Source organism: Ursus arctos, unplaced genomic scaffold, assembly GCF_023065955.2.
Source record: "Ursus arctos isolate Adak ecotype North America unplaced genomic scaffold, UrsArc2.0 scaffold_5, whole genome shotgun sequence".
NCBI classification, from domain to species: domain Eukaryota; kingdom Metazoa; phylum Chordata; class Mammalia; order Carnivora; family Ursidae; genus Ursus; species Ursus arctos.
The window spans coordinates 57,258,411-57,277,042 of NW_026623067.1; the positions used below are offsets into that span (position 1 = coordinate 57,258,411).

Sequence of the window (18,632 nt, forward strand, 5' to 3'; positions counted from 1 at the left end):
CATTAAATATCCAGCTAGTATTCAGATTTCCCAAGAAAACCCAACTTTGTTTGCCTCAGAATGAAAACCATTATTGTAATTTTGTGCATTTACTATTGAACTAGCTAATTTCCCACCTTCAGCTATCATAGAAGAATTTAGAAGTTTGGAAGGAAAGATTTCTTTGGGACATGATAATTTAAATAAAGAGGAGGAAAAACTGTTTGGACTCCCTTCACCGGGAGGCAGGGATTGTTAAGACTGAAAAGCTTGATCCGTATTATCCAGCCCCACTGCAGTTCCTTTCTGTGTACTGAGGCACGGAAAAGAAAACCAGCTTCCTTGAATTCATATAGTTAGTTAATCACAAATTATTTGATTTTGAAATTTAAGAAACTCTATTTAAAGTACTACTTGCCTTTTTAAGTGACTCTAAAGGACCTATATTTTCAGTGTGTCGTGCATGGATTTAAGATCTGTGTGGCCGCTTTCCTGGTTTAGAGCTGTCAGTACTCACTAGCCCTGTGTGGCTTTTGAGCACATGAAGTATGGCTAATCCAAATTCAGACATGCCGTCTGAAGCACGCTGGATTTTAAACATTTAGTGGGAAAAAAAAAAAAGTAAAATACCTCACTAATAATTATTTGGTTGAATACATGTCTCCGCATTTTTTTTTTGATGTATTGGGTTCAATAAAAGAGGTTATTCAAATTAATTTCACCTGGATTTTTTCTTTTTTAAATATAGCTACTAGCAAATAAAAAATTACATTTGTGGCTTGCACTATATTGTGTTTCTATTGGATAATGCTGGTTTAGAGGTTGTGTTTTCGATGCAGGACTACATTAATTCATTATACAACCAGGTCAGAAGAGGGCTAGGGACAGTCATCTGTCTCACCCTCTCTTTCTGATAAGCCCGGACACTAAACCATCCTACAGTAAATCTTATTTTTTTTTTAAATATTTATAGAAAAATAGATTTTCCAACTTACCCTATGGTTTGGTCTAATACAAGTAGGTGAGTTTTATAAATAGGAGAGTCTTACATCCACTGGTAAAAGTATTTGAAACAAAGAACTAGGAACACACACACCTCATGGCCCATCCAAACCTGGGTCTACTTTTTAAATAGCTCTTGGATCTTGACTTTCTTCCCATCATGACCTCCCAGCTCTCTCCTGGGTACACAGGAGCACCAAGCACCAACTCACCTGAGCCGCTCCCTTTGTCTCGTACTTGGCTCTCCACATCACTCTTGCTCCACTCAACAAGCACGTAGGACCATCATTCCCCTGCTTTAAGGCCTCCAGCTGTTTCCCATTGATTTCAGGATGAGGTTCAAAATCTGAACATGGCCCACAAGCGCAACAGTCTGACCCTGTCCATTTCTCCAGCTGCATTTTGCTCATGTTCCCCAAGCTCTCTGCATTTTACTCACATTGGCCTTCTCTCAGTTCCTCATCCACACTGTGCTCCCCCTCCCTCCAGAACCTCTGTATATGCCATTCCCATTGCCTAGAACACTCTTCCCCTCTCTCTGCCATCTTTGGGTGGCACATGTCTATTCAGATCCCAGCTCCGAGTTCTTTCCTCAGCACCTCCTGACCAGGGCAGATAAACCAATTTTGACACTCAGCATATATCAGAGTGATCATTTTACATTTATGTATGTGATTATTCACTTAACTTCTGACTCACTTTGTAAACTGTTTGCTCTGTAAGGGCAGTAATCCTATTCACATTCACTGCTATATCCCAACACAGTGCTTGGGACATAATAGGCCCTCAATTAACATGAAGGAAAAAGGACAAAGGCAAGGTGGTTGAACCAACAAGAATCCTGCCTCTTCTTTACTGGAAGGGAAGAGGGCACACCCTTCATAACCATTCCTTCACAGCTCATTGACATAGTCCTGGACAGACCTCCTGAGTGCCCAAGTATATGGGTTCTCTGGGTTCTGTTTTCATTGCCCATGCAGAATCCAACCATTTCTCACCACCTGCACTGCCCCTATCCTGGTGCATGCCACAACAGGCTTCTTCCAGGAACATTGGCTTATTTTTTTGGTAAAGATTTATTTATTTATTTTTAGAGAGAAGACGGGGGAAGGGGCAGAAGGAGAGAGAGAGAATCCCAAGCAGACTCCCCATTAAGCCCAGAGCCTGATGTGGGGCTGGATCTCCTGACCCTGATCATGACCTGAGCCGAAATCATGAGTCAAACTCTTAACCGACTAAGCCACCCAGGAGCCCCCAGAAACTTTGGCTTTTACTCTAAAAACGGTGGCAAATCACTTCCTAATAGCCTCCTAGCTCTTCTCCTCATTTCCAACTTTTGGCTCCCTTTAGCTTACTCTCAACACAATAGTCAAATTGATCCTATTAAGATGTTGGTCAGATCTTGACGCTACCCTCCCTAAATTTCTCCTGCCATCTTTTATTTTAGAATAAAAGCCAAAGTAGGGATGCCTGGGTGACTCAGTCGGTTAAGTATCTGCCTTTAGCTCAGGTCATGATCCCAGGGTCCTGGGATGGAGCCCTGCATTGGGCTCCCTGTTCAGCGGAGAGTCTGCTTCTCCTTTTCCCTCTGGGAGCTTTCTCTCTCTCAAATAAATAAATAAATCTTAAAAAGAAGAAGAAGAAGAAAGAAGAAAGAATAGCCAAAGTCCACCCAGTGGCCTCCAAGACTATCCATGATGCAGTTACCCCCTTACCGTATACACTACCACACCCTCCATTGCTTACTCCACACCAACCCCACTGGCCCTTGGTTGTTGCCCATACACAGAAAGCAGTCTTTCACCTCTGGACCTTTACACTAGCTTCTCTTTCTGCCTGGAGAGCTCTTCCCCAGATATCTACATGCCTCTCTCTTTTGCTTCCTTCAAGTTTTTGCTACCTTTCCATTGAGGCCACTCTAACCCTGCCCCCCTCAGCACTTGTACTCCCTATTCAATCTCTTTTCCTGCTTTATAATTCTCCATACCTTTTAGCATGTAACTTATTTATTTTATTCAGTGTCCATTTCCGTCCACTAGAATGCAAACTCTATAAGCACAGAGATGTTTGTCTTTTGTTTCCTGATATATCCCCAGTGCCTAAAACAATGTCTGCTGGAATAGGTTGATACATGTTTGTTGCATGAAAAAGATTCAGCCCATGCTGAGAAATAGGCAGGCTTGAAGTCAGCCATCTAGTGTGAACATGCAGAACTGGCCTTTGTTGTCAGCAGGCTGACTTGGCTCTACCTCGGAGCTGGTTCGGGAATCTTGGAGATTCCCTATGCCTGGATCATCTGCCCAATTTCCCAGTGTCATTCTGGTAACTGTCTGTGAGGCCCAAGGAAACGGTATGATTCCAGAGAGCATCTAACTGTCTCCTCCCAACATCCTCTCCTCCTCCCCCTCCTTCATCACACACAACCCTCTCACTTTCCAAGGACACAACTCAGGCTATTTCCAAAACTGAGATTCTGATCCAAAACAGTAGCATAGTGCATCTCCATGTGCACAGGAAGAGACAGAAGACCTCTGAGCAATTTCCTGGCCCCATATTTTTCCATTCCAGTAAATGAGGCCTTCTTTAGCTCAGGAATCTCTCTCTGAACCAAGCCAATTGCCTTACTGGTGCCTGCCATTTGTCACTGCCTGGGCTTGTTTCTTTGTTCTTTTATTTTCTATTTTAAGTGATCAGTGCCTAGGTCCCTTATGTCAAAAAATGTTTGACTTACAGCTCTACCAGGTGTTGACTACTAGTTAAGGCCCATACAATGCTAATGGAGAGTTCCCTTCCTAAATAGGCATTTTATTTAATAATACGTAATACTTCAATTGCACTCTCTGTCTTCAAAGAGTTTTGCAAACTGTATACTCTGTTAGGCTGAGCAGCACTTGAGTTCATGCTTTATGGCTCAGAAACCAGTAAGGTTAAGTAATCCGCTTAGACTCTAGCAAGCTGTGCTTCAGGCAAAGCACTTTGCTTTTTTAATGGATAAGGAAATATAGCCATTAAAAAATGTTATTCTTTAGCAATTGACTTAATAAGTTTTCAGTTCTTTCCACGTGCTTTTTAAAGCCATATTTGTAACTTGCTGCCTTGGCTGTGCTGGCTTCTCTTTGTCTCCAGATACCATTTCATGGTCCTCTTCACCCTTCTCCCGTATCCCTCCTCTTCCTCCTTTTCTTTTTTTTTTAAGATTTTATTTATTTATTTATTTATTTATTTGAGAGAGAGAGAGTGTGCAAGAGCAATGGGGAGAGGCATAGAGGAAGGAGAGAGAGAAGCAGAGTCCCCACTGAGCGGAGAGCCCGAAGTGGGGCTCAAACCCAGGACCCTGGGATCATGACCTGAGCCCACGCCTAACCGACCGAGCCACTCATGTGCCCCCCTCCTTTTCCTCCTTCTTCTTGCCTTTATCCTCTCCTGGTTTCTGGGGGTACTCTAGCTGCCAAGGGAAACCCCCCCCCCATATCCCCAACCTAAAAGTAATCCTTATCCCTGTCCCTCTGGGGCCCATTTTCAGCTGATAAACATATTGTTATTCATGGATGGGGAAGGCTTGAGGTCAGGTTCCTAGGGAGTGGTGAAAATCAAGCATAAATGTATTTTTCTGGCCTACCAATTTTATGTAGTGGTGAGTGATTTAAAACATTTTACATGCAAACAAATGTGGATATGTTATGGAGCAGAATGCAGACACACACACACACCCAGGACTGGTTAAAGTCTGAAATTGCACTTGTGGCAGACCACTTAGGATTTCTTTTCTCTCCCATTAGGGGTACTTGGATTAGAAAGGTCTGAGAAGAACTAACATAACACAGTCTTTCCTCTGGGCTCCAGGGAGATGAAATATTGGGATTGATTTTCTAAGGGCTGGTGGAATCAGTCTTGTTATTTTGTTTCTTTGAGCAAGATTCTTTTTTTTTCCTAGAGATTGTCTTGAAAGTAACAGAGGGAATCTGGGACATCCTTTCCCCTGGACCTTGAACATCTACCAGGCAGCAGCCTTACCAAAGTAAGGGCAGAGTGGGCCTTTTCTCAGTATAGAGCAAATAAAAGCAATAAGCAAGCAAACCTGTTGCACTTGAAACTATGATTAAAAACAAAAGTCTGGTATGTTTTCAAAGATGAAACTTCTGTTACATAATGATTTCATGCCAAGTGTGCTGAAGACCTTTACAGAGAGTAGAAATTGGTACAATCAAGTAAAGGCTTTAACTTTTATTTGACTCTAACCTGTTCATACCCAGGTGCATGTGCACATCTCCTTCTTAAGCCCCAAGGACACTTTATTTGGAGAGAAGGTACAGCACCACGTATGTGACAATGTGCTCATAGAACGTACCTGCTAGAGGAGAGTAGAGAGCCCAGAAGACCAAGTCACAAAACCCGGCTTGGAGTTCCAACTCCACCACTTACTGACTTTCCTAAGCACCCATTTTCTCAGCTATCATAACACTTTAGCCACCAATTTTTTCTAGTTCTTCTTCTGCACATGTAGTTAGATTGCATTTTTCTATCCCTTTTATACGTAGGCATGGCCTCGAGACTTGCTTTGGCCACAAAATGTGAGCATATGTGACATGTGTCATTTCCTCGTGGAATCTTTGAGAAGTAGTTCATGATTTTGCATAATTTTCTATCCCCCTGTCATAGCAACCTGAAACATTTCCCATAACAGCTATTCTGCCAGCCTCAGGCCTAAAGTTAGGATGACCTGGAACAAAGCTGTAGTTGAGCCATGTAATGGAAGTAAGATAGGAATCCTTGTTTTCTTTCTTTTTATTTTCCTTTTTCTTTTTTTTTTTTTTAAGCCGTGGCAATTTGAAGGTTGTTACTAAAGCATAACCTAGTATACCCTGACTAATATACTCCTTCATGGATCTGAAAAAAGATTAGAATGTGATCTGTGATAGGTAGTATGCTTGGCATGTAGCGGGTGCCAAGTAAATGCTAGTTCTTTCAGCCTTCTCCAGATTTCTCTGCTGCGTGGTCCTTCTCAGCCTTTCCTGATGAGTCCTGAGCTATGCTACTCTGTAGAGAGTGATTTTAAATTAAGAAAGAATGAAAATGAACTCTAAGATTTCTTAAACAATTCTCTAATATCCTTTCAAAAGTGAGAGAACCCGAGTGATTCGAGTGGGGAATTCCCAGGATGGGAAGAGAACCTCCTGTCTGAAATTTTTTATAAAAGAGAAAGGAGCTAAGGGTCTTATCAAAGAAAGTAAAAGCCATGAACTCTGAAAATATCCAACCACAGGTATGTTCCACCTTGCAGTGTCAGACTGAGATTCTAGAGCTGGAATCAGGGCACAGACACCTCCTAGGATCCAGTTCTGACTCCCCATTAACAGGTTATCTGTCCTGGAGTGAAGCAGAGTCCTTGATCTACAGGGTACCAGCTTTCCTGACATGTCCGTGAGAATGATGAAACTGGTCAGACCTCAAGCTTTTTGCATTTTCTCATTGGCTTCTTAAGGGGCCTCTCCCTTTCTCCACCCAATCCAGACTGCAGCTTCATAGATCTGAGAGGGAAGCCAGCCAGGGCCACTGCTGCTGCCTGGGCCAAAACCAGATCACTTCGAGTTAATCACATCACAATCCACTCATTTAGGCCATTGACCTAATACCTTTTTAGGGTGTTTAAATCCACTTTAAAAGAAAAAAAGTTTCTACCTAAAATTACTCTAGAAAGCCATGTCTTTAAGCTTTACTAAAAGGGTAAATCATAACTGATCAAGTTAGAAGGCATTCGTAAAGAGTCCAAATTGTTGAAGATTTTGAAAAGAGGGGGAGGAAAGAGGATTGGAATATAGATGAGACAGAGCTATATAAAGCCTCCAGAAATTAGAATTAGAGGCAAGCGGGACAACTCTCTAACCTCCAGTGGGAGAAGAGAGATGCAGAGAATGGGAAGGACAAAGATTTGTATTAAGCATCCACCGAGGGACAGGTACTGTGCTGGGCATTGAGGGACGGTGGCAAGAAGACAGTCATGGCCCTGACCTTCTCAAAGGAGTAGACATTATTGCTGTTTTGTGTGGGTTCATTGCAGAACTTTACCATCCCGGCCCATCCCAACCACTAGATGCCAAGGGTGGCCTGTACTCATTCTGATAACCAAAAGGTATCCTCCCTATTTTCACATGTCTCAGTGGGGGGACTGGACTGCCTCCAGCTGAGAACTACTGAACTTGGGTAATGGTGGCCGCTGCAGGTGACAGAACCAAGCACTCAAAGGTGCATAAAAGACCCCAGCGAAGGTAGAAGGAGTGAGAGGGAAGTCCACCCTGAGACCCCCTTCCTCTCTCTGACGTGGCACTTGCTGTCTACAAATTTCCCCAAGGAAGAAAAAGGATGATAAGAGAAAGGGAAACACACTTACTGAGCACCCAATGTGGCAAGGTAAAGTATAAGAAGGTTCAAGTGTGTTATGTCACAGAGAAGCTGAACAATATATGACAAGGAGCATACACTTGAGGTCAGGAAGCCCAGGGCTTGAATTTTAGGTCTTCCACTTATCATCTGTGACAAGGTTCTTAATCGCTGTGTCCCAGTTTCCTCAGTTGGAAAATCGTGATTAAAAAAAATAAATAACCCACCTCACAGGGTTATTAGGAGATCTCATAAAATAAGGAATATAAACCACTTGATATTAAAAAAAGGCACTCAAATAGTAACTACCCTTTACCCTTTACTAGTATTTGGGTTTCCTAACAGCGCTGGTAAGAAGATATTCTCATAGTTGTAAAGAGGAAGGAAGAAGACCTAAGACAAGATGAGGGCTGGGACCTAGAAAAATAATAAGGCAAATAAGTAATTCTCATTTCAAGTTCCTTGATTTTTACTCCAGGCTCCTTCATCTGCACCTTCTGAGAGAGAATCCCAGCAAGTTGCTTTGGCCCTAAAAATGGGCCTCCAGGAGGCCAGTCTATTGGTTATTGACCAGACCACTGGAATGGGGGAAGGGAACATTCTGGGTCAAACATGAGGGACGGGGACAAACTGGAGTTTGCTGAGGTGTGCAACCTGCTACTGGGGAGTCCTAGAGCCACACCTTATCGAGGTGGCTGAAGGGACCTGCGGGGTATGAAGGAGGTGTGTCGGAGGCCTGGGGCTTGATGACGTAGGTTTACATACTTCAAAGAGCTGATACTTGAAAGACTGAATTTGTTGTGTGTGGTCCCGGTGGGCAGAAACAGGGCTCATGGATGGAGGTGACAGGGAAGCATTCATCTCCATTTAGTAAACCATTAATTTACTGGCAACTTCTGAAAGGCTCCAACTGGATTTTATTCACTTTAGTGTCCATGGCACCAGCCCAAATCCTCACCCACATGGGACAGCCATGGAGTGGTATCTGCTAGGATTATTACTGGCTGATCTTAAAAAAAAAAAGCAGCCAATTTTGAAAAGGTGATAGTCTCTTCATTGGCCCATCTGCCTGAGACTTAAGTTAAAAAGCAGTATGTCAGGGGCGCCTGGGTGGCTCAGTCAGTTAAGTGTTCAACTCTTGTTTTCGGCTCAGGTTATGATCTCAGAGTTGTGAGATTGAGACCTGCTTTGGGCTCCGCACTGGGCATGGAGCCTGCCTAAGATTCTCTCTCTCTCCCTCTGCCCTTCCCCACTGCTTCTAAAAAAAAAAAAGAAAGAAAAAGAAAAGAAAGCTATGTCAGCCAGCACTGAAACTCAGGGCAGCCCATCTTTTAAAGTCTAGCAACAGGTGCTTTAGCCCTACCTTCAACACTTCGCTTTGCAAACACTAAAACAGAAACAAAACCCTCTTTCTGTTAGTCTCAAAGATTATTTATGTAATAAAGCCAAATAACTATCCATGGGATAATCTGGAAGTGAAATTTTAAGCTAGATAAACATTGAGCCTGCTATGAAAGTTCATTCTGACTTCCTTTGACCCTCTTATAACTGTGGTCCTCAGCATTTTGGTTTGTGGTAAGAAAGCATTGCTTCTCTCCTATCTAGAAGGTCTACTGGTCTTGTTTCCTCTTACAGTTTTTAAAGAAGAATATAGCCTATACTTCGGTTTCAAGCCCGGCTCGTTCTGCCTGATCCCTTCCACACATGTCTTGATGCATCTGACACATAAAGTTGAGAGACTTGTAAAGTCTGAGGGACCAGACTAGATGAGGCATCATCATCTCGCTAGCTTGAGCTCACGGAAGCAAAAACTCCTCACCAGAGCATTCTACACAAAAGCAGCTCTCCTAACTACCTGCCTGTGATGAAGGAAATGTAGATGAGGAATCACATATCTAGAATTGCCCTCTCTTCCGAATTCACATTTTCAATTACTTGTTGTTCATTCCAGAAATATCTGTCAAGTCCCAACTATGTGTCAAAAACAGTGGCAAGTGGTGCCTAACACAACCGTAATATTTGCTGAGTGTGTGCTATGTGTCCAGAATGTGTGAAAGACATCACATGCGTTAACTCATGTGACTGTCCCAGCGTTGTGTGAGGTAGGTACTATTCTTTTTCTCGTCTTACCAACGAGGAAACTAGGACCTGAATAGGTTAAGTAAATTGCCCGAGGTCACAGAGATAAAAAGGAAAGGAACCAGGACTTTTTCTTGAAGACAGTTGTTAGATGAAGAAATTAAACAGTAATGACACATACTTCCAGACACTTTCTAGACTTCTATCAAATATACAAACTGACTCTAGGTAGCAGTTTAAGAATGGAAAAGCTCATTGCTACCAAAGACCTAGTTTATTCCAAGTACCTCCCTGCATTTTATTAGTGAATCCCAGTTTTGATCTCCTGCAGTGATTCCCAGGCTTCTCAGCATGAGGACTCCCATTGCAAATTATAAAAATAAACCCATTTTCCAAATCCCCAGTAAGTTAGAAAAAATATGAAATAACCCAAAGCTCTTTGAGTTCAGCAACCTCTTCAAATTAATTTATATTTTATTAATTACCCTAATATAATTAGATTTGAAAAGCAGAGGTACATATACATTCACAACATTGTTTAGTCTGCATGCAAACATTAAGCGCTTGACATCTAAATACAAATACCCTGCCTCCTTAAACTGGGTCCCCTGATCCCCGGAGGTCCACAGAGCTGTATCACTTCAGCCAGTTGTTCTTCCTCCCTGAGCCTCGGTTTTCTCATCTCTAAAGTGGTATAATAGATAATAAAAGCTTTTCCAGAGGATCTCAGAATTAACGTGAAGCCAGCAGGAGTTTGGAGGGCTCTTGTTCTTGAGGAGACAAAATGTTTAAAAACACAGTCCCTAACAAATATAGTTCCGATGCAGTTAGAGAGAATGGAAACACATGAGAGAGTTAGTGAGCCGGGCAACGCACTGAAATAAACTATGCCTTCTGGAACCTAGTTCTAGAATGTGACATAATGTGTAAGGCAGGAAGTGTATGCAAAAGGGGTTCACTGTCACCTTACATACAGGGGAAATTTAATTCACTTGAAAGCTATCAATTTGTTGTTGTTAGGGTCGGGCTGCTATCTGTGGCTGAGACCCTTGAAGTTACAGGGACCCCAGGTTGTCCGGGTTTAGATACCTCCCTTGCTGTGCGGCGCTGAGACTGAAGTTGGGGACCATGAGCCTATACACATCACGGTGATGGAAGAGGTTTGGTTTAATTTGCAGCTTTGAAGCTGCAACTCACATGTATTGATTGGCTGCCGTGGCCAGGAGGTTATACAATGGCCCTAATATTAATATTTGACGATATTTGGATCCAAATGTAATTTAAGGCACTTTTGTCATACATATTGAAACTTTCTCTTTAACTTAACAGGCTCGACCCCCAGCCTGATGTCACAGTCTCACGATTTTGCAGCTTGCATTCATCACATGCTCAGGATATAATCGACTCCAGGGATGAAAGCTTAAAAGTTTCCCTCAGTGATATTGGCTTGGGGGCAGCAGAAATGACTCCAGTATCTCCATTTGGGTTCTTGGATTAAGAAAACAAGCCTTCTATCACCCCCAAACTCCCAGTTCATGACATTAGTGAGTACACAGCTTGATAACCTAGCTGCCTCTCTTTCCTCCACTGCAGGGAAAGTGGGTCCTATGAGCAGTGGAGTTCAGATTAATAATTAGAAGGGCTAACATTTACTGAATATTACTATGAGGCAGGCACTGTGCTAAGAATTACATGAATTATCACTCTTAATCCCCACAGTAAACCTTAAGAGAGGGGTGCTGTTTTCTACCTATCATGCAGATGAAGAAATTAGAACTACCCATGTGTTCATTATCACACTGCTAGCAGGCAAGAGGGCTGGAGCTTGATTTCAAGCAGCTGCCCCTGGGATGTGAGTTGTGAGCACTCCTCTGTATTGTCTTGTCACTCCTTCCCGACATATCTGCTTGCTGGGATGCCTTGTCACCCTGGTTGACAACCATATTTTACATGGTGCCAAGACGATGTGGACCTGATACACTGAGACGCTCCTGAGTGAGAAAGAACTAAGCCTTGGGTTGTGGCTTTCTCTGTGGTAGTCGGTGACATGCTGGCAGGGGAAAGACAACGGGAAGGTAGACAGATGTCACATGATCATCCCTAAAGAAATTCTCAGAGTATGGAACGTGAAGTCAGAACCATCCTTAGAGAGCAACTGGTCCAACCCCTTCATTTGGGCTCAAACAGTTGGCCACAGTCACGGAGCTGGTGTGAGACTCAGAACCCCCTCTCTCTCCCCCTCTCTCCTCTCATTTGTTTTGAGTACAAAAGAATATTCAGTGAAAATGTTTCCTTTACACCCCTTCCCCTACGCCAGCCATCACACTCAGATTGCCCAAAGGCAAATTCTTTTCTTTTTTCAAGTTTAAATTTATTTATTTATTTAAATTTAATTAAGATATACTGTATTATTAGTTTCAGAGGTAGAGGTCAGTGATTCATCAGTTGCGTATAACACCCAGTGCTCATTACATCACGTGCCCTTCTGATGCCCATCACCCATTTACCCCTCCCCCGCTCCCACCCCTCCAGCAACCCTCAGTTTGTTACCTGGAGTTTAGAGTCTCTTATGGTTTGCTTCCCTCTCTGTTTTCCTCTTATTTTATTTTTCCTTCTCATCCCCTATGTTCTTCTCTTTTGTTCCCAGAGGCAAATTCTCTTAGCAGGTGTATTGTATCCTTTTAGAGATATTCTCTGCATACCAAAAAATATACTTTTGTTTTGTTTTGTTTTTTACCCAAAAATGATAACATTATGTAGACTGGCAGAATCTTGCTTTTTTCCCTTAACTATACAGGTTGGGGGTTGCTCCATTATTACAACATATAGAACTTCCTCACTTTTTTTCATTCACAAATTTGACAACTTTATTGAGATATAATTTACATTATATAAAATTCATACATTTCTAAGTGTCAATGTGATGAGTTTTAGGTAATTTATATAGTTGTACAATCATTACCAAAACCCACTTTTGGAATAATTTCATTACTCCCAGAAAGTTCCATTATGCTCATTTGCAGTCACTTCCAGCTACTACTTCTAGCCCCAGGCAGCTACCCAGCTACTTTTCATCTCTCTAGTTTTTTTGGTTTTCAAAATTTCAAATAAATGAAATCATTCAATATCTGTTATATACCTGGCTCCTTAAATACTGTTGTGTCGGGCTTCTTTTCCTAGCAAGGTGTTTTTGAGATTCACCACGTTATTGCATAGAACAGTAGTCCCTTTTCATGGCTGGGTGGTATCCCATTGCACAGATCTACCCCCTTTTGTTTCTCTACTCACCAGTTGATTGACCTTCAAATTGTTTCCAGTTTAGGGCAATGATGAATAATGGTGCTGTGAACATTTGTGCATGAGTCTTTAAATGGATATTTGATTTCATTATTAGGGGGTAGTTACCTAGAAGTAGAATTGCTGGGTTGCATGGTAAGTGTATATTTAACTGTTTCCCAAAGTGGCAGCACCCTATCCCATTCCCACTGACGATGTATTAGAGCTCTAGTTTCTGCACATCCTCAAGAACATTGATATTTTCAGTCTTGGTTTGGGGCATTCTACTGGATATGCAGTTATATTTCATCATGCTTTTAATTTGCATTTTCTTTATTGATATTACATATTTTTTCATGTGCTTATTTGCCATTTGTGTATCTTCTGTGGTTCAGTATCTATTCAAAATTTTTGCCCAGGTTTTAACTGGGTTGTTTGTGCTATTCTTGAGTTGTTGAGCGTTCTTTATATTTTCTGGAAACAAGTGCTTTATCAGCTCTGTTTTGCAAATATTTTCTCCTGTTTATGGCTTATCTTTTTATTTTTCTAATAGTGTCCTTTTTTTTTGAACAACATAAGTTTTTAATTTTTACAATGTCCAGTGTATCAATTTTTTCATGTATTGTCTGTGCATTTTGTGTCATAACTAAGAATTCATTGGCTAACCACAGTTACAAAGTTTCCTACTAAGTTTTCTTTTAAAAATTTTATAATTTTAACTCTTACATTTAAGTCTGCTCTAAGTTAATGCATGTGTATGGTGTGAAGTAAGAGGCTGAGGTCGGGTTTCCTTTTGCATATAGATACTCAGTCGTTCCAGTGCCATTTGTTTCAAAGATTGTCTTTCCCTCATTGCATTACCTTTACACCTTTGTCACAGTTGACCATATGCCTAGAGTCCATTCCTGGACTTTATTCTATTCATTCTTTTTTAGGGCTGCATAATGCTCCATTCTAGAGCCGTACCGTGCTTAATTTGATCAGTCCCTTATTAATGGATAATTATGCTACTTACAATCTTTTCTTCCTATTTCAAATAATGCTGTGGTAAATATATTGCATTGTGGGATGTCTTTTTGCATCTTGTAAGTATATTGTAGGGTTAATTCCAAGAGAAGTCAGTTTTACGTTTTGATGGACATTAACAAATTTCTCGCTATAGTAAGTTTTGCTAGTCCACTCTTGCACCAGATGCATGACAATACTCTCCAGATCCCCAGAAACAAATATGCTAACAAATGTTTCATCTTTTGTTTCATTAAGTAGGTAAAAAATAGTATCTCATGGTTTTAATTTGTATTTGCTTATTAAGTAGGATAAGTATCTTTTATTTATAAATTTTAGAGCCAACTATGTTTCATTTTATGTGAAATGTAGTTCATGTCATTTGCCCATTTCTTGTGATATTAAGTTCCTTGTGATACACATTATATATGTTTCCCCTAGTTTTGTGTTTGTCTTTGGACCTTATTAATTTAGTTTTGGCCCTGTAGAAGCCCTTTAAGTAATAAAATGTATAATAAATGCTAAGGCTTCTTGGTAAAACCAGAAAGATGTTCCCTACTCTGAGATTCAAAAAAAGAATCTCTCATTTTTTTCTTATTTTGTATGTTCTTATTTTTAATCTTTTCAATTTTTCCTGTATTTGGTATTTATTTTAATTCAAGAAATAAAGTGGGGATGTAAGTTTTTCCCCCAAATAGCTACTGAGTGGCCCTAACATCATTCATTACATGATCCGGCATTCCCCTCTGATGTGCAATGCTGTTTTTGTCAGATACTGAATTTCCATATGCATCCGGGTTACTGATCTGCCATCTATTCGCGTGTGAATAAGCACACTCAACCCTCTATTCTCTGACTCCTGTCCTGTGTTACTTATATTTTCAAAATGACAGTTAGTGCATGAAAGCCTTTATGAATTGCTTGCAGTAACACTTAAGTCCTTTCTCACCTTCTATCCTGCTGTCACTAGCTAACAAAACTCAAACTCTTTTTAATATCCCTAAAGAAAATATAATTAGGATAGTAAGTCTGTTTGGAAGTATAGGTGATTAATAAGCAGATACTACATTTTTGAGTCAAATAAATAATTTGGTGCTAATCCATGGTTTCCTTCTAGAACAACCAATGGTTTTGGATAGGCTGTGTATCTGTGTGTGTGTGTGTGTGTGTGTGTGTGTGTTTATACACGTGTGTGATGCTCATGTGCCATAAACAGAAGAAATAGCACTTTATTAAGTAAACCAAATCCCCCTCCCCCCCAAATCCATAGTGGTTGAAAAACAAATAAGTCTGTCACTTTATGTCCTAATCATTCTGGGGTAGTATTTGCTCATAGTTCAAGATACTTCCCAGCTTCACGGATTAATATGTCATGCCAAAATTCCTCTCCTCGGAGGGTCAGAAGGAGCACAAAGGAGCCAGTGTAAGCCATTGTAAAGACTGGGAGGTCTGAGCCCTTGGAGTTTGTGAAGACATCCTAGATAGGATTGCCTTCTTCAAAATGATGTAGTACTGGGCTATACCTTCTTTTCCCCAAACTGGGCTCTCCACTCCTTCTCTCCAGCATGCGTGCTCAGATCCAGGGCCTGGGCTGCTGTCAGGAGATAAGAACTCTACCCTTGGGGACCTAGACAGAGCCAGAGATGGGTCACTGTGCCAAGATGGGACTGGGTGGCAGGAGCACTGTGGACGAAGTTGGAGGAGCCACTGGCTTGCTTGCTGCATTACTGGATGTCTCCTGAGCATCAAGAAAGAATAGTCCCTCCTTACTCACCTTTCTAGAAAAACCTGGTAGGAGGAGGAATTCCACACATACCTATGAGTAACTGTGTGAAACTTTTTTAATGTTCCTCACCCTAAAAGTTCAAGGTCTAGTGTTTCAGGAACCCCATCTTGATGGATTAAGTACAGTTCTCATGAGCACCTTAAAAGCGTTCAGTATATATATACATATTTTTAGGATAATGCTGGAAGATCTCTCTTTTTCTTTCTTGACCAAAAAAATCCTGTAGAGGGGGGGCTGGGGGAGGAAGGATCCACTGTGTTGTGGGGAAGAAAACTGCCTGAACTAGAAAAACAGCAAGAAACAAAGTGGTGGTGTATTGCAGTGGGTGTTCCATAAAACAGAGTTGAAAACGTGAAGTTCTGCGTCTCCCTGCACTTCCTGTGGAAGAAGGCCAGAGGGCCTTGATTAAGGGGGAGAAGCCACCATCTCCATCCAGGCAGAGGCCTGGATGAAGCAAACCAGAGGCTATTCCGGTCCTCTCCCTCACTCTCTTCCGGCCCTGCTTCCTTTCCCCACCCCTCCAACAATACCCCCTCTTGATTTCTGTTCCAAGACAGAACGGTGAGTCCCAATGAAAAGGAAACTTTAAGGATTCTTTCCATGAAGTTTTCTAACTGGGAAGAGTGAGGTGTATGTGTTGGCATTTGCTCCTTGGCAGTGATGTTGGAGACCCCAGAGGCCCCCACCTTTTTCCCTGAGGCAGACTCAAGGCAGGTAGCAGGGTTTCTTGTCCCCATTCTCCAGCAGTCAACGGAAGAAGCTGGTAGAGTACCTCTTCTTCCTGGAAGGACTCTTAATTTATTCTCTCTTGTGTGGTTGCTTTAATATTTTTTTCAAGCTGCTGAAAAGCTGAATGTCTTTTGGAGCTGATGTCACCCCAAATACTTGTCACTACCCCTGTTGGGACTTCCTTACCCTGAGCTAGCAGCTTATGGAATAGGCAGACATTTGGCCCCCTCCCCAGCTTCATTAGATCTGGGGAAGGCCTAGAAATCTGCCCCAGGTGATTCTGATGTTTGGTGTTCAGAACACACTTGAAAAACAATACCCCAGACCTTTTCTCTCTGAGATTATCTGGGTCCTTTGGTGTGGAGTTGACCTGCTTAGTGAGACCATAAAAATCATGCCTAATGTTGCTCAGAGCTGAATAGACTCAAGACTTATGTAATAACCACTGTAACCACTCTCCAAGAGGGGTTATGTTATCTTGGGTAAGGTCAAAGTCAACAAAAGGCTCTGTAACTCTTTTGAACAGGAACCCACATTCTGAAATCACTCTATACACAACAGGTCAAACCCTAAAGTAGTGCTGCTCAGACTTGAATGTGCACCTTAATCATATGGAGATCATGTTAAGATACTGATTCTGATTCAAGGAGGTCTGGGATGGAACTAGAGTTTGTGCTTTTCTAACAGACTCCTAGGTGTTGCCATGCTGTTGGTTCTGGGACTACAGTTGAGGAACACTACCTGAAGGGATACCTAATTTTTTAAAAATATTATTAGCCTCAGATAACATTTTCTTCTTAATGAGAAACCCAACACAAGCAACATCAATTCAGTGACCTTAAGTAAATCACTTACTTTCTCTAGTTTATCTGTTAAACAAGGTGGTTGTCTTCCTTCATTTCTGAAATGAGAGCAAGAAAGCACTTACTTCTTAGAATGGGAAGGTTAGGTGAAATGATGTATATATAGTTCTTGGCAGGCCCCAAACTTGGAAATGACCCCTCCATAAATGTTGCTATTGGTGGTGGTAGTAGTGCTCTTGGGGGCCTCTTTCTCCCATTTCATACCAGTTGCCATCATGGAATGAGGTCCAAGTGAGGCCATAACATAGGAAAATAGGAGAATGGGTCAAAATTGCCTTTGTGTGCTCTGGTACTTGGCTTTATCAATGTGAACAGAAAGAGCTTTTTCAGTTTCCACTACAAATAACCTTGGACCCCCATGGGCCCCTTGTTGTATTATATTTATATTGTATTTACCGCTTTAAATTGGCCAAATAAGTGCAGAACTGCCTCAATGCAGTATTTGTTCATTTGATTGTCTCTACTGCCTACTACTTACATAAAGGAAAGGGTGTTGTACACCACAAGGATGTCACATTTCCCTCCCTGAATTCACCCCTTCATGTTTGTGTAAACTCAGCCTGAGTGGCATCCCTTTACTTGAATTTACAACCCTCCCTATAAAAAAACAGAGAGCACTGAGCATTTCCTACAAAGCTGAATTCTGGCCCACAGCTCTTTTAGCCAAGGAAAAACAAATGACCTCTCTCTCTCTTTCTCCAAAAACAATTTGCTAACCCATCATCTGCCCAGAAAACAAATGGAAAATAAAATGCAACCAACAGTCTTCTTTGTGGATCTGATAAATGTTTATCTCCCACGAGCGAGTAGGTGGGGTCCTTGCCAAGATGACACATTAATATACATAAATGTAGCAGCCCCACGCATATCATGGTGGAATAAGCTATAATTGCAGTCAATTCAGGCGGGGAATAAATATGTCAAGCTGGCAGTTTGCCATTGTCTAGACCCTAAAAAAGTTTGACTAACTTTTTTTACTTACTAACTACTGCAATTGGCTTTATATTAAGATAGCATATTTCACTCCTCAGCCCACTTACATATTATCTATTCCACAAATATTTATTGTGCATCTGTTATATACCATGTGCTATTCTAGACCCTGAGCACACAGCAGTGAACAAATGAGGTCCCTGTCGTCATGGTGCCTATTTTCTGGTGAACTCATATATTACACATATCTCCTGATGAAGACATGTTCTTATCCTTTTATCTAAATGTCTTTGTTTTTATCTAAAAGTATTTGGTTTTTGAATGGTCAAAAGTGAGCAGCCATTATTAGGCTAACTGTTTCTAAGAGTGCCCATCAAAACACTTGTTGTCTCTCTGCTCCTATCAGATGGAGACCTGTGTCCATTGCTGCTCTACTTAATTAGGTATAAATGTATGAGAAAAAAATTGAGTGATTTAGGTAGAAACAAAATCAGGGAAATCAGAACAATTTTTTCTTTAAGTTGCAGTTTTTCTTATAATTAAAGGAGATGTAACATGGCTTGTGAGTGCTGGTTTTTCAAACAGCATTATCATTCTTTTGC

The 18,632-nt window shown here is 41.3% G+C and overlaps 2 protein-coding genes across 6 annotated transcripts in view; one reads left to right on the plus strand and one right to left on the minus strand.

Moving 5' to 3' along the window:
- PTCD2 (pentatricopeptide repeat domain 2) overlaps positions 1 to 18,632 on the plus strand; it is a 233,511-nt gene that overhangs the window by 153,643 nt on the left and 61,236 nt on the right. The gene's annotated exons all lie outside the window — the stretch shown is intronic.
- The window catches only part of ZNF366 (zinc finger protein 366), a 69,199-nt gene that overhangs the window by 46,155 nt on the left and 4,412 nt on the right, over positions 1 to 18,632 (minus strand). Inside the window, exon 2 of one of the 4 annotated variants that reach the window (XM_057307436.1) lies at positions 17,090 to 17,135. The exons of 1 other annotated variant lie outside the window; for it this stretch is intronic. The gene's annotated coding sequence lies outside the window, so the exon portion shown is untranslated. Of the gene's footprint in view, positions 1 to 1,193; positions 11,893 to 11,988; positions 17,136 to 18,632 lie in introns of those variants that run through there. 2 more of the 4 variants (XM_057307435.1, XM_057307437.1) reach the window with 2 other exon arrangements.